This window comes from Staurois parvus, unplaced genomic scaffold (assembly GCF_062004578.1).
Source record: "Staurois parvus isolate SC_StPar_1 unplaced genomic scaffold, SC_StPar_1.0 ptg000415l, whole genome shotgun sequence".
NCBI classification, from domain to species: Eukaryota; Metazoa; Chordata; class Amphibia; order Anura; family Ranidae; genus Staurois; species Staurois parvus.
In genome coordinates this window covers 1,728,312-1,746,061 of record NW_028318211.1, presented here as the reverse complement: position 1 = coordinate 1,746,061, position 17,750 = coordinate 1,728,312, and positions in this window count along the sequence as shown.

Below are 17,750 nucleotides of genomic sequence, written 5' to 3'. Positions count from 1 at the left end.
AGGGGCCTGGCAGCAGCTATAGGAGGCCCGTAATCTGCCAGCACCCTATGTCAAAAAATTCAACACACCAGCAGTGTGAGGAGACCTGAAAGTGGCACATGGCAGAGTGTGGCGATAGAGACAGCAGCAATGGGAGGCCGTACAGGGACCCATGAGAGACTCTGGACCTGGCAGCAGCATGAGGAGGCGGTATATAGGGGCCTATGGCAGATTAGGGGCCTGGCAGCAGCTATAGGAGGCCCGTAATCTGCCAGCACCCTATGTCAAAAAATTCAACACACCAGCAGTGTGAGGAGACCTGAAAGTGGCACATGGCAGATTGTGGCGATGGAGACAGCAGCAATGGGAGGCCGTACAGGGACCCATGACAGACTCTGGACCTGGCAGCAGCATGAGGAGGCGGTATAGGGGCACAAGGCAGATTAGGGGCCTGGCAGCAGCTATGGGAGGCCCGTAATCTGCCAGCACCCTATGTCAAAAAATGGAACACACCAGCAGTGTGAGGAGACCTGAAAGTGGCACATGGCAGAGTGTGGCGATGGAGACAGCAGCAATGGGAGGCCGTACAGGGACCCATGACAGACTCTGGACTTGGCAGCAGCATGAGGAGGCGGTATATAGGGGCCCATGGCAGATTAGGGGCCTGGCAGCAGCTATGGGAGGCCCGTAATCTGCCAGCACCCTATGTCAAAAAATTCAACACACCAGCAGTGTGTGAGGAGACCTGAAAGTGGCACATGGCAGAGTGTGGCGATGGAGACAGCAGCAATGGGAGGCCGTACAGGGACCCATGACAGACTCTGGACCTGGCAGCAGCATGAGGAGGCGGTATATAGGGGCCTATGGCAGATTAGGGGCCTGGCAGCAGCTATAGGAGGCCCGTAATCTGCCAGCACCCTATGTCAAAAAATTCAACACACCAGCAGTGTGAGGAGACCTGAAAGTGGCACATGGCAGAGTGTGGCGATGGAGACAGCAGCAATGGGAGGCCGTACAGGGACCCATGACAGACTCTGGACTTGGCAGCAGCATGAGGAGGCGGTATATAGGGGCCCATGGCAGATTAGGGGCCTGGCAGCAGCTATGGGAGGCCCGTAATCTGCCAGCACCCTATGTCAAAAAATTCAACACACCAGCAGTGTGTGAGGAGACCTGAAAGTGGCACATGGCAGAGTGTGGCGATGGAGAAAGCAGCAATGGGAGGCCGTACAGGGACCCATGAGAGACTCTGGACCTGGCAGCAGCATGAGGAGGCGGTATATAGGGGCCTATGGCAGATTAGGGGCCTGGCAGCAGCTATAGGAGGCCCGTAATCTGCCAGCACCCTATGTCAAAAAATTCAACACACCAGCAGTGTGAGGAGACCTGAAAGTGGCACATGGCAGAGTGTGGCGATGGAGACAGCAGCAATGGGAGGCCGTACAGGGACCCATGAGAGACTCTGGACTTGGCAGCAGCATGAGGAGGCGGTATATAGGGGCCCATGGCAGATTAGGGGCCTGGCAGCAGCTATGGGAGGCCCGTAATCTGCCAGCACCCTATGTCAAAAAATTCAACACACCAGCAGTGTGTGAGGAGACCTGAAAGTGGCACATGGCAGAGTGTGGCGATGGAGACAGCAGCAATGGGAGGCCGTACAGGGACCCATGACAGACTCTGGACTTGGCAGCAGCATGAGGAGGCGGTATATAGGGGCCCATGGCAGATTAGGGGCCTGGCAGCAGCTATGGGAGGCCCATAATCTGCCAGCACCCTATGTCAAAAAATTCAACACACCAGCAGTGTGTGAGGAGACCTGAAAGTGGCACATGGCAGAGTGTGGCGATGGAAACAGCAGCAATGGGAGGCCGTACAGGGACCCATGAGAGACTCTGGACTTGGCAGCAGCATGAGGAGGCGGTATATAGGGGCCTATGGCAGATTAGGGGCCTGGCAGCAGCTATGGGAGGCCCGTAATCTGCCAGCACCCTATGTCAAAAAATTCAACACACCAGCAGTGTGAGGAGACCTGAAAGTGGCACATGGCAGAGTGTGGCGATGGAGACAGCAGCAATGGGAGGCCGTACAGGGACCCATGAGAGACTCTGGACCTGGCAGCAGCATGAGGAGGCGGTATATAGGGGCCTATGGCAGATTAGGGGCCTGGCAGCAGCTATAGGAGGCCCGTAATCTGCCAGCACCCTATGTCAAAAAATTCAACACACCAGCAGTGTGAGGAGACCTGAAAGTGGCACATGGCAGAGTGTGGCGATGGAGACAGCAGCAATGGGAGGCCGTACAGGGACCCATGAGAGACTCTGGACCTGGCAGCAGCATGAGGAGGCGGTATATAGGGGCCCATGGCAGATTAGGGGCCTGGCAGCAGCTATGGGAGGCCCGTAATCTGCCAGCACCCTATGTCAAAAAATTCAACACACCAGCAGTGTGAGGAGACCTGAAAGTGGCACATGGCAGAGTGTGGCGATGGAGACAGCAGCAATGGGAGGCCGTACAGGGACCCATGTGAGACTCTGGACTTGGCAGCAGCATGAGGAGGCGGTATATAGGGGCCTATGGCAGATTAGGGGCCTGGCAGCAGCTATGGGAGGCCCGTAATCTGCCAGCACCCTATGTCAAAAAATTCAACACACCAGCATTGTGTGAGGAGACCTGAAAGTGGCACATGGCAGAGTGTGGCGATGGAGACAGCAGCAATGGGAGGCCGTACAGCGACCCATGAGAGACTCTGGACCTGGCAGCAGCATGAGGAGGCGGTATATAGGGGCCTATGGCAGATTAGGGGCCTGGCAGCAGCTATAGGAGGCCCGTAATCTGCCAGCACCCTATGTCAAAAAATTCAACACACCAGCAGTGTGTGAGGAGACCTGAAAGTGGCACATGGCAGAGTGTGGCGATGGAGACAGCAGCAATGGGAGGCCGTACAGGGACCCATGAGAGACTCTGGACCTGGCAGCAGCATGAGGAGGCGGTATATAGGGGCCTATGGCAGATTAGGGGCCTGGCAGCAGCTATAGGAGGCCCGTAATCTGCCAGCACCCTATGTCAAAAAATTCAACACACCAGCAGTGTGTGAGGAGACCTGAAAGTGGCACATGGCAGAGTGTGGCGATGGAGACAGCAGCAATGGGAGGCCGTACAGGGACCCATGAGAGACTCTGGACCTGGCAGCAGCATGAGGAGGCGGTATATAGGGGCCCATGGCAGATTAGGGGCCTGGCAGCAGCTATGGGAGGCCCGTAATCTGCCAGCACCCTATGTCAAAAAATTCAACACACCAGCAGTGTGAGGAGACCTGAAAGTGGCACATGGCAGAGTGTGGCGATGGAGACAGCAGCAATGGGAGGCCGTACAGGGACCCATGAGAGACTCTGGACTTGGCAGCAGCATGAGGAGGCGGTATATAGGGGCCTATGGCAGATTAGGGGCCTGGCAGCAGCTATGGGAGGCCCGTAATCTGCCAGCACCCTATGTCAAAAAATTCAACACACCAGCATTGTGTGAGGAGACCTGAAAGTGGCACATGGCAGAGTGTGGCGATGGAGACAGCAGCAATGGGAGGCCGTACAGCGACCCATGAGAGACTCTGGACCTGGCAGCAGCATGAGGAGGCGGTATATAGGGGCCTATGGCAGATTAGGGGCCTGGCAGCAGCTATAGGAGGCCCGTAATCTGCCAGCACCCTATGTCAAAAAATTCAACACACCAGCAGTGTGTGAGGAGACCTGAAAGTGGCACATGGCAGAGTGTGGCGATGGAGACAGCAGCAATGGGAGGCCGTACAGGGACCCATGAGAGACTCTGGACCTGGCAGCAGCATGAGGAGGCGGTATATAGGGGCCTATGGCAGATTAGGGGCCTGGCAGCAGCTATAGGAGGCCCGTAATCTGCCAGCACCCTATGTCAAAAAATTCAACACACCAGCAGTGTGTGAGGAGACCTGAAAGTGGCACATGGCAGAGTGTGGCGATGGAGACAGCAGCAATGGGAGGCCGTACAGGGACCCATGAGAGACTCTGGACCTGGCAGCAGCATGAGGAGGCGGTATATAGGGGCCTATGGCAGATTAGGGGCCTGGCAGCAGCTATAGGAGGCCCGTAATCTGCCAGCACCCTATGTCAAAAAATTCAACACACCAGCAGTGTGTGAGGAGACCTGAAAGTGGCACATGGCAGAGTGTGGCGATGGAGACAGCAGCAATGGGAGGCCGTACAGGGACCCATGAGAGACTCTGGACTTGGCAGCAGCATGAGGAGGCGGTATATAGGGGCCCATGGCAGATTAGGGGCCTGGCAGCAGCTATGGGAGGCCCGTATTCTGCCAGCACCCTATGTCAAAAAATTCAACACACCAGCAGGTGTGAGGAGACCTGAAAGTGGCACATGGCAGAGTGTGGCGATGGAGACAGCAGCAATAGGAGGCCGTACAGGGACCCATGACAGACTCTGGACTTGGCAGCAGCATGAGGAGGCGGTATATAGGGGCCCATGGCAGATTAGGGGCCTGGCAGCAGCTATGGGAGGCCCGTAATCTGCCAGCACCCTATGACAAAAAATGGAACACACCAGCAGTGTGTGAGGAGACCTGAAAGTGGCACATTTTTGAGGCATGATTCATGGCGGATTTAGTCAGTTGTGTCAGGAACTGGTGGTTTGAAATCCAGACTAATCCACGCCTGATTCATTTTCACAAACGTGAGTCTCTCCACACTTTGGGTGGACAGTCGTGTCCTCCGCGGAGTTACAATACCTCCTGCCGCACTAAACACGCGCTCCGATGCCACGCTACTGGCCGGGCATGACAGCCTTTCAAGGGCAAATTCAGCTAGTTGGGGCCAAAGGTCAAGTTTCGTTGCCCAGTAGTCAAGGGGATTGTCTACCTCGGTTGGCAGGGTGCTGTCCAAGTAGGCCCAAGCCTGTTGTTTGAGGTCCTGCTCCAGGTCCACCTGATGCTGCTGCTGCTGCTGCTGCGGCTGGTTAGTAGTTTCCTCACTGCGCTGGTGAAGAAAGCTACTCATCATCGACTGCAGACTGAGGCAGCCGCTGCTGGTGGAGCTGCCACTGCTCCTACCACCCCACCCCTCCCCTGCTGCCATGGCAGCGGAACGCGAGCGCACAGGGCTCACAGTGTCTGAGGATGGACGTTGGCGCACAAAGGCAGAGACCAACTGACTACATAGGTGGTTTTTATAGTACGTTATTTTGGCCTCCCTCTCAGCAGGTGTGAAAAAGGCCACCATTTTTGAACAGTAGCGAGGGTCCAACAAGGTGGACAGCCAAAAGTCATCCCTCTGTCTGATGGTTATTATTCGGCTGTCGCTACGCAAGCAACCGAGCATGCTATGGGCCATTTGTGCCAAGGAATGCGAGGGACTCCCTGCCTCCATCTCCACAGCATACTGCCACGGTGCGTCTGGGTCCTCTGTCTCCTCCTCCTCCTCCTCTACCAGATGCTCCTGCTCCTCCACTCCTGTCCGCTGAGTGGAAAAACCACCCATTTCACTCAATAATTCCTGAGCACAAATGTCCTCCTCTACCTCCTCCTCTTCTTCCTGTCCTGCCCCCACAGGGGTCATGTGGCGTTGAGATCTGTGCGCCACGTCTACCGCACCCTGACCAGCCATTGTTAACAGCATTTGTTCCAGGACGTGCAACAGAGGAATGACGTCGTTCATCCCATAGTCCTGCCGACTCACGAATAGCGTGGCCTCCTCAAAGGGCCTGAGCAAGCGGCAGGTGTCACGCATGAGCTGCCAATGGCTGACATCAAAGTTACACAGGGGAGTACCTTTATCCGCTTGTAACATCAGGAAATCGGTGATGGCCTTTCGCTGTTCGTAAAGGCGGTCTAACATGTGTAGGGTTGAATTCCACCTTGTTGCAACGTCGCAGATCAGGCGATGCTGTGCAATTCCGTTCTGCCGCTGCAGCTCAAGGAGGGTGTGCTTTGCGGTGTAGGAATGGCTGAAATGCATGCAAAGTTTACGTGACATTTTAAGGATGTCTTGCAGTGGGATGGTGGATTTTAGGAACCGCTTGACAACCAGATTGAACACGTGAGCCATGCATGGCGCATGGCACAACCTTCCTTGACGCAGAGCAGACAACATGTTCTTTCCGTTGTCGGTCAACATGGTTCCGATTTTGAGTTTGCGCGGAGACAGCCATCTGTCGATTTCTCTGTTCATTACACTGAGAAGTTCCTCCCCTGTGTGACTACGTTCGCCAAGGCATACCAGGTGCAGCACAGCGTGACACCGTTGCGCCCTGCACATGTGATATGCCGGTCGGGTAATGAGACTTGGCACGGGGGTGGCGGCTGAGGACACGGCGGAAGAAGAGGTGGTAGAGGCGGACATCTTTGCCGGACCAAGGACGTGCAAACGTGGAGGCAAAAGCGGCGTGACCTGTCCAAGTTGCTGGTGCGGCTGTGACGGCACCACGTTCACCCAGTGGGCCGTAAATGACATGTACTGTCCCTGACCGTAGTTACAGCTCCACACGTCGGCGCTGCCGTGCACTTTGGCAGAGACCGACATGCTCAAAGACTGGCCCACCATCTCTTCTACATGTGAATGCAGGGCTGGCACTGCCTTTTTGGCGAAGAAATGACGGCTTGGCACTCTCCACCGCGGCGCGGCACAAGCCATCATTTCTCGGAAAGGTGCTGAGTCCACCACTTGGAAAGGGAGGGACTGCAGCACCAGCAACTTGGACAGGAGGACGTTCAGCTTTTGCACCGTCGGGTGCGTGCTCGCAAACTGTTGTCTCTTGGAAACGGATTCCAAGAAAGACTGCTGACGGAATCCGTGAAGAGGAGTAGCAGGAGAAGGAGCATCTGAATGAGCGGAAGATGCCAACGAGCGACAACTCCCCTCAGCAGAGGTGTTGGAGCCTTGACTGGCTGATGGAGGGCGATTGACGTCAGGTGACGGAGCAAGTAACGGAGCGGGTGATGGAGCGGGGGCTGGGGCGGGCAGAACCGCCGTATCTTTATCACGGTTTTCCCAGGCCACCAAATGGCGACGCTGCATATGCTGCCGCAACGCTGTAGTCCCAACATGGGCCCCCTGGCCACGCTTGACTTTCTGGCCACATAGTCGACATACGGCTACGTTTACTTCCTCGGGCGGCTTGACAAAAAATTGCCACACCGCCGAGTAGGAAACTTTGCCCCCGATACTCCTCACTGGCTGACTGCTGCTTCCTCCGTGCACACCGGCACCACTACTGGCCGTGGTGATAGGCTGCAGTGGAGCTGGTGCTCTACTCCATGGCCGTTTGGCTCCACTGACACTGCTGCGACCCTGCTGCTGTCTCCTGGGCAACCCACCGACTGTTTCGCTCGCTGCCAAGCTGCCACCCTCTTCTCCTGATGATGCGGAAGAAATTGCCTGATGACGACGAGGCTGCCAAGTGCGATCAACCTCCTCATCATCAAGTAGGGTCTCCGCCTCACTATTAGCCCCCTCGGCTGCGTGTGGGTCAGGAGACAGACCTGTCTCTAGACCGGCTACCGAGCCACTCTCCTCGCCACTACTTCTTCGCCTGGCTGCTGAAAAGGCGGATGTCTCCCCCCGTTCCTGACCGCCCTCTGTTAGCTCTTCCTCACTGTACAGTGGGGCTGAGCCCACAGCATGCGATACTTCGCTTGGTGAGGGAACACCAAAGGACAGGGGCAGGTAGAGGACACGTGATTTCAGTGGGCTTGGTCCCGGGCCATGCCAACTAACGGTTGTGTCTGACGTACCCACCGACCGTTGGCTGTAGGTGTCAGAGGTGACCTGGGAAGAGGAAGACGACCGAGCCAACCAATCGACGACGGCAGGGTTGTCGGTGGAGACACGACCGCTGGATGACACCGGGAGCACTGGCCTCTGGCTGCGAATAGTGCTGCCTCGACCCCTTCCTCTGCTGCCACGTCTGCTCGCTCCTAAAACATTGCCTCCTCTGCCACTCCTCTGCATGTTGTCTGACATACTCTTTAATTCAACGATTCTGTGTCCCTGAGTAACAATTCTGTGTCCCTGAGTAACAATTCTGTGTCTGTCCCTGAGTAACAATTCTGTGGCCCTAAGTAACGGTTCTGTGGCCCTCAGTAACAATTCTGTGTCCCTCAGTAACAATTCTGTGTCTGTCCCTGAGTAACAATTATGTGGCCCTAAGAAACGGTTCTGTGGCCCTCAGTAACAATTCTGTGTCCCTGATTAACGTTTATGTGGCCCTAAGTAACGGTTCTGTGGCCCTCAGTAACAATTCTGTGTCCCTGAGTAACAATTCTGTGTCTGTCCGAGTAACAATTCTGTGGCCCTAAGTAACAGTTCTGTGGCCCTCAGTAACAATTCTGTGTCCCTGAGTAACCTTTCTGTGGCCCTAAGTAACAGTTCTGTGGCCCTCAGTAACAATTCTGTGTCCCTGAGTAACAATTCTGTGGCCCTAAGTAACAGTTCTGTGGCCCTCAGTAACAATTCTGTGTCCCTGAGTAACAATTCTGTGGCCCTAAGTAACGGTTCTGTGGCCCTCAGTAACAATTCTGTATCCCTGAGTAACAATTCTGTGTCTGTCCGAGTAACAATTCTGTGGCCCTAAGTAACAGTTCTGTGGCCCTCAGTAACAATTCTGTGTCCCTAAGTAACAAATCTGTGGCCCTAAGTAACGGTTCTGTGGCCCTCAGTAACAATTCTGTGTCCCTAAGTAACAATTCTGTGGCCCTAAGTAACGGTTCTGTGGCCCTCAGTAACAATTCTGTGTCCCTAAGTAACAATTCTGTGTCCCTCAGTAACAATTCTGTGTCTGTCCCTGATTAACGTTTACGTGGCCCTAAGTAACGGTTCTGTGGCCCTCAGTAACAATTCTGTGGCCCTGATTAACGTTTATGTGGCCCTAAGTAACGGTTCTGTGGCCCTCAGTAACAATTCTGTGTCCCTGAGTAACAATTCTGTGTCTGTCCGAGTAACAATTCTGTGGCCCTAAGTAACAGTTCTGTGGCCCTCAGTAACAATTCTGTGTCCCTGAGTAACCTTTCTGTGGCCCTAAGTAACAGTTCTGTGGCCCTCAGTAACAATTCTGTGTCCCTGAGTAACAATTCTGTGGCCCTAAGTAACAGTTCTGTGGCCCTCAGTAACAATTCTGTGTCCCTGAGTAACAATTCTGTGGCCCTAAGTAACGGTTCTGTGGCCCTCAGTAACAATTCTGTATCCCTGAGTAACAATTCTGTGTCTGTCCGAGTAACAATTCTGTGGCCCTAAGTAACAGTTCTGTGGCCCTCAGTAACAATTCTGTGTCCCTAAGTCACAAATCTGTGGCCCTAAGTAACGGTTCTGTGGCCCTCAGTAACAATTCTGTGTCCCTAAGTAACAATTCTGTGGCCCTAAGTAACGGTTCTGTGGCCCTCAGTAACAATTCTGTGTCCCTCAGTAACAATTCTGTGTCCCTCAGTAACAATTCTGTGTCTGTCCCTGATTAACGTTTACGTGGCCCTAAGTAACGGTTCTGTGGCCCTCAGTAACAATTCTGTGTCCCTGATTAACGTTTCTGTGGCCCTAAGTAACGGTTCTGTGGCCCTCAGTAACAATTCTGTGTCCCTCAAGAAACAATTCTGTGTCTGTTCGTGAGTAACAATTCTGTGGCCCTAAGTAACGGTTCTGTGGCCCTCAGTAACAATTCTGTGTCCCTGATTAACGTTTATGTGGCCCTAAGTAACGGTTCTGTGGCCCTCAGTAACAATTCTGTGTCCCTGATTAACGTTTCTGTGGCCCTAAGTAACGGTTCTGTGGCCCTCAGTAACACTTCTGTGTCCCTCAGTAACAATTCTGTGTCTGTCCCTGAGTAACAATTCTGTGGCCCTAAGTAACGGTTCTGTGGCCCTCAGTAACAATTCTGTGTCCCTGATTAACTTTTATGTGGCCCTAAGTAACGGTTCTGTGGCCCTCAGTAACAATTCTGTGTCCCTGATTAACGTTTCTGTGGCCCTCAGTAACAATTCTGTGTCCCTCAGTAACAATTCTGTGTCTGTCCCTGAGTAACAATTCTGTGGCCCTAAGTAACGGTTCTGTGGCCCTCAGTAACAATTCTGTGTCCCTGAGTAACAATTCTGTGGCCCTAAGTAACGGTTCTGTGGCCCTCAGTAACAATTCTGTGTCCCTGATTAACGTTTCTGTGGCCCTCAGTAACAATTCTGTGTCCCTCAGTAACAATTCTGTGTCTGTCCCTGAGTAACAATTCTGTGGCCCTAAGTAACGGTTCTGTGGCCCTCAGTAACAATTCTGTGTCCCTGAGTAACAATTCTGTGGCCCTAAGTAACGGTTCTGTGGCCCTCAGTAACAATTCTGTGTCCCTGAGTAACCTTTCTGTGGCCCTAAGTAACAGTTCTGTGGCCCTCAGTAACAATTCTGTGTCCCTGAGTAACAATTCTGTGGCCCTAAGTAACAGTTCTGTGGCCCTCAGTAACAATTCTGTGTCCCTGAGTAACAATTCTGTGGCCCTAAGTAACGGTTCTGTGGCCCTCAGTAACAATTCTGTATCCCTGAGTAACAATTCTGTGTCTGTCCGAGTAACAATTCTGTGGCCCTAAGTAACAGTTCTGTGGCCCTCAGTAACAATTCTGTGTCCCTAAGTCACAAATCTGTGGCCCTAAGTAACGGTTCTGTGGCCCTCAGTAACAATTCTGTGTCCCTAAGTAACAATTCTGTGGCCCTAAGTAACGGTTCTGTGGCCCTCAGTAACAATTCTGTGTCCCTCAGTAACAATTCTGTGTCCCTCAGTAACAATTCTGTGTCTGTCCCTGATTAACGTTTACGTGGCCCTAAGTAACGGTTCTGTGGCCCTCAGTAACAATTCTGTGTCCCTGATTAACGTTTCTGTGGCCCTAAGTAACGGTTCTGTGGCCCTCAGTAACAATTCTGTGTCCCTCAAGAAACAATTCTGTGTCTGTTCGTGAGTAACAATTCTGTGGCCCTAAGTAACGGTTCTGTGGCCCTCAGTAACAATTCTGTGTCCCTGATTAACGTTTATGTGGCCCTAAGTAACGGTTCTGTGGCCCTCAGTAACAATTCTGTGTCCCTGATTAACGTTTCTGTGGCCCTAAGTAACGGTTCTGTGGCCCTCAGTAACACTTCTGTGTCCCTCAGTAACAATTCTGTGTCTGTCCCTGAGTAACAATTCTGTGGCCCTAAGTAACGGTTCTGTGGCCCTCAGTAACAATTCTGTGTCCCTGATTAACTTTTATGTGGCCCTAAGTAACGGTTCTGTGGCCCTCAGTAACAATTCTGTGTCCCTGATTAACGTTTCTGTGGCCCTCAGTAACAATTCTGTGTCCCTCAGTAACAATTCTGTGTCTGTCCCTGAGTAACAATTCTGTGGCCCTAAGTAACGGTTCTGTGGCCCTCAGTAACAATTCTGTGTCCCTGAGTAACAATTCTGTGGCCCTAAGTAACGGTTCTGTGGCCCTCAGTAACAATTCTGTGTCCCTGATTAACGTTTCTGTGGCCCTCAGTAACAATTCTGTGTCCCTCAGTAACAATTCTGTGTCTGTCCCTGAGTAACAATTCTGTGGCCCTAAGTAACGGTTCTGTGGCCCTCAGTAACAATTCTGTGTCCCTGAGTAACAATTCTGTGGCCCTAAGTAACGGTTCTGTGGCCCTCAGTAACAATTCTGTTTCCCTCAGTAACAATTCTGTGTCTGTCCCTGAGTAACAATTATGTGGCCCTAAGTAACGGTTATGTGGCCCTCAGTAACAATTCTGTGTCCCTGAGTAACGTTTCTGTGGCCCTAAGTAACGGTTCTGTGGCCCTCAGTAACAATTCTGTGTCCTTGAGTAACAATTCTGTGTCTGTCCCTGAGTAACAATTCTGTGGCCCTAAGTAACGGTTCTGTGGCCCTCAGTAACAATTCTGTGTCCCTGAGTAACGTTTCTGTGGCCCTAAGTAACAATTCTGTGGCCCTCAGTAACAATTCTGTGTCTGTCCCTGAGTAACAATTCTGTGGCCCTAACTAACGTTTCTGTGGCCCTAAGTAACAGTTCTGTGGCCCTCAGTAACAATTCTGTGTCCCTGAGTAACGTTTCTGTGGACCTAAGTAACAATTCTCTGGCACTCAGTAACAATTCTGTCTGTCCCTGAGTAACAATTCTGTGGCCCTAAGTAACGGTTCTGTGGCCCTCAGTAACAATTCTGTGTCCCTGAGTAACGTTTCTGTGGCCCTAAGTAACAATTCTGTGGCCCTCAGTAACAATTCTGTGTCTGTCCCTGAGTAACAATTCTGTGGCCCCAACTAACGTTTCTGTGGCCCTAAGTAACAGTTCTGTGGCCCTTAGTAACAATTCTGTGTCTGTCCCTGAGTAACAATTCTGTGGCCCTAACTAACGTTTCTGTGGCCCTCAGTAACAGTTCTGTGGCCCTCAGTAACAATTCTGTGTCTGTCCCTGAGTAACAATTCTGTGGCCCTAACTAACGTTTCTGTGGCCCTAAGTAACAATTCTCTGGCACTCAGTAACAATTCTGTCTGTCCCTGAGTAACAATTCTGTGGCCCTAATAACGTTTCTGTGGCCCTAAGTAACAGTTCTGTGGCCCTCAGTAACAATTCTGTGTCTGTCCCTGAGTAACAATTCTGTGGCCCTAACTAACGTTTCTGTGGCCCTAAGTAACAATTCTCTGGCACTCAGTAACAATTCTGTCTGTCCCTGAGTAACAATTCTGTGGCCCTAATAACGTTTCTGTGGCCCTAAGTAACAGTTCTGTGGCCCTCAGTAACAATTCTGTGTCTGTCCCTGAGTAACAATTCTGTGGCCCTAACTAACGTTTCTGTGGCCCTAAGTAACAATTCTCTGGCACTCAGTAACAATTCTGTCTGTCCCTGAGTAACAATTCTGTGGCCCTAACTAGCGTTTCTTTGGCCCTAAGTAACGATTCTGTGGCCCTCATTAACAATTCTGTGTCCCTGAGTAATGCTTCTCTGTCCCTAAGTAACGTTTCTCTGTCCCCAAGTAACGTTTCTGTGGCCCTAACTCTGTCCCTAATACAGAGCGGTCTGCCTCTCTTGAATGACTGGAGGCAAATGAAGAATTCTAAAATGGCCGCTATTTATAGCTCGACCATTACACAGTGCTGGCTGCCTGGCTGCTGATTGGCTAATGCGATCACATGTCATTAAGGAATGCATTATGGGTCAGCGCGCCTTGTCTGTGCGCCTTCCCAGACATCCCCGCTCCGTCGCCGCACATGTCCGCCGCCATTTTAGGAAAAATTTCGATTCGCGCGTCCGAAGTAGGCTATTTTTCGGAAATTTTCCAATATTCGACTCGAATTCCACTTCGCCTACTTCGATTCGCTCATCTCTAGTTACATAGATACACAGTTACATAGTTGGTTATGTTGAATAAAGACACCAGTGCATCCCTAAATTATTTCCAATATCCCTGTATACTGTATTCACTAAGATGTCCATCCAAGAGTTTTAGAAGCTGTCAGTACTTCCCTCTGATATCACTGATTGTGGAAGTGAGTTCCACATCTTTACTGCTCTGACAGTGACCCCCCCCCCACACACACACACACACACACAGTTTAAGGTTAAACCGATTCTCCTCCAATTTCATTAAGGGGCCCTGTGTCTTCTTACACTCCCTGAGACTGAATTACTGTATATTGGATTATAGATTTATCTCTTGAGTAACGATGGGCCGGATATCCTCCTGTTTGGTTCGTGGTCCAACATACAAACCTACAGAATGTTCAATCGCGAACTTCGAACATGAACAATTTACTGAGTGGCATTTTACTGCATCTGAGTATGTGGTAAGATGCCACTCAGTTACTAAAATACCACAAGTAATATTATTAAGTCATGTGGTATTTTAATAGTGCAACATTCATTAATGTATCAGGTGTCAGCGGGGTTCCCCACTGATAGCTGAATGTAAAAACAATTGCCGGCATTGCCCGACAATTAAAACAGTTTTTAAAAATGGCGTGGGGTCCCGCCTCCCATCCATACAAAGCCCTTTGGGTCTGTATGGATTTTGAGGGGAATTCCCATGCCAAATTTAAAAAAAAAATGGCGTGGGGATCCCACCAAAATCCATACTAGACCCTTATCCGAGCATGCTACCCAGCAAGTCAGGAAAGGGGAGGATGAGCAAGTGCCCCCCCTCCTGAACCATACCAGGTCACATGCCCTCAACATGGAGGGGTGCTTTGGGGCAGGACTCCCCCCAAAGCACCTTGTCTCCATGTTTATGGGGACAAGGGCTTCTTCCCCACAACCCTGTGTTGTGGTTGTGGGGGTCTGTGGGCAGGGGGCTTATCAGAATCTGGAAGCCCCCTTTAACAAGGGGGCCCTCAGATCCCAGCCCCCCATGTGAATGACTATGCGGTACATGGTACCTCTACCCATTCAGAAAAAAAAAAGTGTAGTGTAAAAAAAACAGGAGACAGTCTTTGACAAGTCCTTTATTAAAAATACAAGTAAAAAAAAATGTCTCCCGAAGTAGATCCAGCGCCAATCATGATGCCCACCACCGCCGCTACCCAAAAAAAGAAAAAAAAAACACAATCCACTCACGATGCTGGCTCCCATCATTTGACAGCTGCACTGCGATGACAATTCTTTAATACTGTCATGGCATCACAAGGGGGCAGGGTGAACCCCCCCCTTGTGACATCATCTTGTGCTGTGATTGGCCAAAACATTGCACCTGACCTGTGGTCAGGTGCATTGCTTTGACCAATCACAATGCACTGTCAGGGTGCAGTGCATTGTGGGGCTCAGTGAGAGAACAGCTTGCTGAATGCCCGTACCATTCGTATGTTCAGCGAACACACAAATGGTCAATGTTCAAGTCGAACTTAGGTTCAACTTGAGCATTTAGCCCAACACTACTCTTGAGTAAATACCCTTTTTTATACATGCTAATATTCTGCTAGCTTTGCTTGGCAGCTTGGCTTTGCATGCCATTGCTGAGTCTGTCATCTACTAGGACACCCAGATCTTTTTCTGTCCTGGATTTCCCCAAAGCTTCTCCTAGCGAGAAACTTGCGTTCATATTTTTTAGCCCCCAAGTGCATTACATTACATTTTTTAACATTAAACCTCATTTGCCATGTATTTGCCCACCCCTTTATTTTATTGAGGTCTTCTTGTAAAGTTTCTATATCCTTCTGTGATGTTATTGCTTTGCTTAGCTTTGTATCATCAGCAAACACTGAGAGTGAGCTATTTACCCCAACATCAGTATAATTTATGAATAAATTTAACAGAATTGGTCCCAGGACAGAGTTTGGGGGTACCCCACTTACCACTCCAGACCAGTCTGAGTACATACTATTTATCACCACTCTTTGGACACACCCCTGTAACCAGTTTTATATCCATGAACAAACCCTATGGTCCATGCCTGCAGACCTCAGTTTGTTTAAGCATTTATTGGGGACTAGAGAGTGAACTTCTTGTCCATTATTCTTTGCCAAGTAGCTCAAGCTCTGTCAGATTGGATGAAGAACGTCTGTGAATAGCAATTTATAAGTCTTGTCACAGATTCTCGATAGGATTTAGGTCTGGACTTTGACTGGGCCATTCTAACACATGAATATGCTTTGATCTAAACAATGCCATTGTAGCTCTGGTTGGATGTTTAGGATCATTGTCCTGCTGGAAGGTGAACCTCCGGCCCAGTCTCAAGTCTTTTGCATCCCCACAACATGAAGGCCCTTTGCCTGCTTTTATCTAGCCCTTGGACAATTATTCCCCCCATTGTCAGCAACAGTGGAGCATAGTTCCTGCCACTGACAATGGGGTCCTATTCCTCCCACTGACACCAATGATGGGGCACTATTCCTCCCACTGACACCAATGATGGGACACTATTCCTCCCACTGATACCAATGATGGGGCACTATTCCTCCCACCAATACCAATAATGTAAAACTAATCCCCCCTAATATCATGTTTTGCTCCTGCTGGTCACAGTCCAGTCCTTCTAAAGTTTGAAGGACAGTGAACTGGCCCTTTGTTGAGAAAGTTTGGAGACCCCTGTTTTAGACTGAGGGTGATTGATGGTTACTTTGTATTTCTTCCATTTGCGAATTATTTCGTTTCAACAGTTGTCTCCTTCTCATTAAGCTTCTTGCTTATGGTCTTGTAGCCCATTCCAGCCTCGGGCATGTCTACAATATTGTCCCTGATGTCCTTTGACAGCTCTTTGGTCTTGCTCACAGTGGTGCCCAAGAACGAGATTCTGTGAACAGGTGTCATTATGCACATAACAAGTTGTCGTTAGGAGTACCTTCTTAAATTGACAGGACTAATCTGTGTACCACATGAGCACAGTCAGTGGGAGCCAGAATTATTGTTGATTGGTAGGGGATCAAATACTTATTTTACTCACTGAACTGCAACTCAATTTATAACATATGTATCATGTTTTTTTCTGGATTTTTGGTTGATATTCTGTCGCTATCATTTAAAATACAGCTATGATAAAAATTATGGACCCTTCCCCTTCATTTCTTTGTAGATGGACAAACTTACAAAATCTTCAGGGGATCAAATAATTATTTTCCACACTGTATACAAAGATTTAATTACACCCAGGTGTACTATTTACTAACTAGTTGAACTCTGAAAGCAATTGGTTCCACTAGATTTTAGTTTGGGGTATTAGAGTAAAGGGGGATGAATACACATGCAAGCCACACTTTTCAGATATTTATGTGTAAAAAGTTTTGAAAAGTATTTATCATTTTCCTTTCACTTCACAATTATGTGCCACTTTGTGTTGGTCTATCACATAAAATCCCAATAAAGTACATTTACGTTGTTGGTTGTAAAATGGAAAAATGTCGACAATATCAAGGGGTATGAATACTTTTTCAAGGCACTTTATAGTTATCACTTTATTTGTATTGGTATTGATTTGGATTTGATTTTCAGGGTCTATGATTATTAGAGTAACAGCACTGTAGTTATATATTTTTTAGGTTCGGAGGGGGTAGTTAATAGTTGTGTAGGGTTAGAGAAGAATTTTGTGTTACCCACTCCTGTCCTAGCGCCCTGAGCAATACGCACTCCTGAGCTTTGCATGATATGCGCCCCCGAAACCTGTGTGATGCACATTCCTAAGACCTGCATGATATGCATTCCTTAAACTTGTTCCTTGTGATTTGCAGTTCGAAGCCCTGGCCACAACTGGCACTTAGCTTCTTTCCCTGGGAAGCTTGGGGGTTTGGATTGGGGGGAGTAGTTGTTTGGTGGGGGAAGTGAGTACCTACCCTTTTTCTCTGAGAACAAAAGCCCTGCCTGTCAGAAGAAACTGGGGCTGATAGCTGCTGGAGGGAAGATTCTGCTCTCTCTCCTCCCTCCAATAGCAGTCTGCTGTGGGTAGAAGAGTGAGCACTCACTGAGAACAAGCCTTCCTCTCATTCTGTCTTCCCTTGTCATGTGACATTTCACAAGCCTGAGCCAGGAAGAAGAAGAAACTGCCTACATTTCCAGTAGGTGCCTCACTGAGAAGTTGAATGAACTACAGTGAAGTGAGTGAATATACTGAAGGTGACATGAGCCCTAGGCCTCCCCATTCCTCCTCAGAACCCATCAAAAGCCCCCTATCCTCCTCCCTCCCTTTCAGCCATTCAGTCCCACCCCATTCCTCCATCAAAACCCCACCAGATCCTTTGTCATGCACTGCACAGAGCCTACCTCCAAGCTATCTTCACATCTATCCCACTGACATATATTCCAAAGCAGTCCTCAGTTTGAC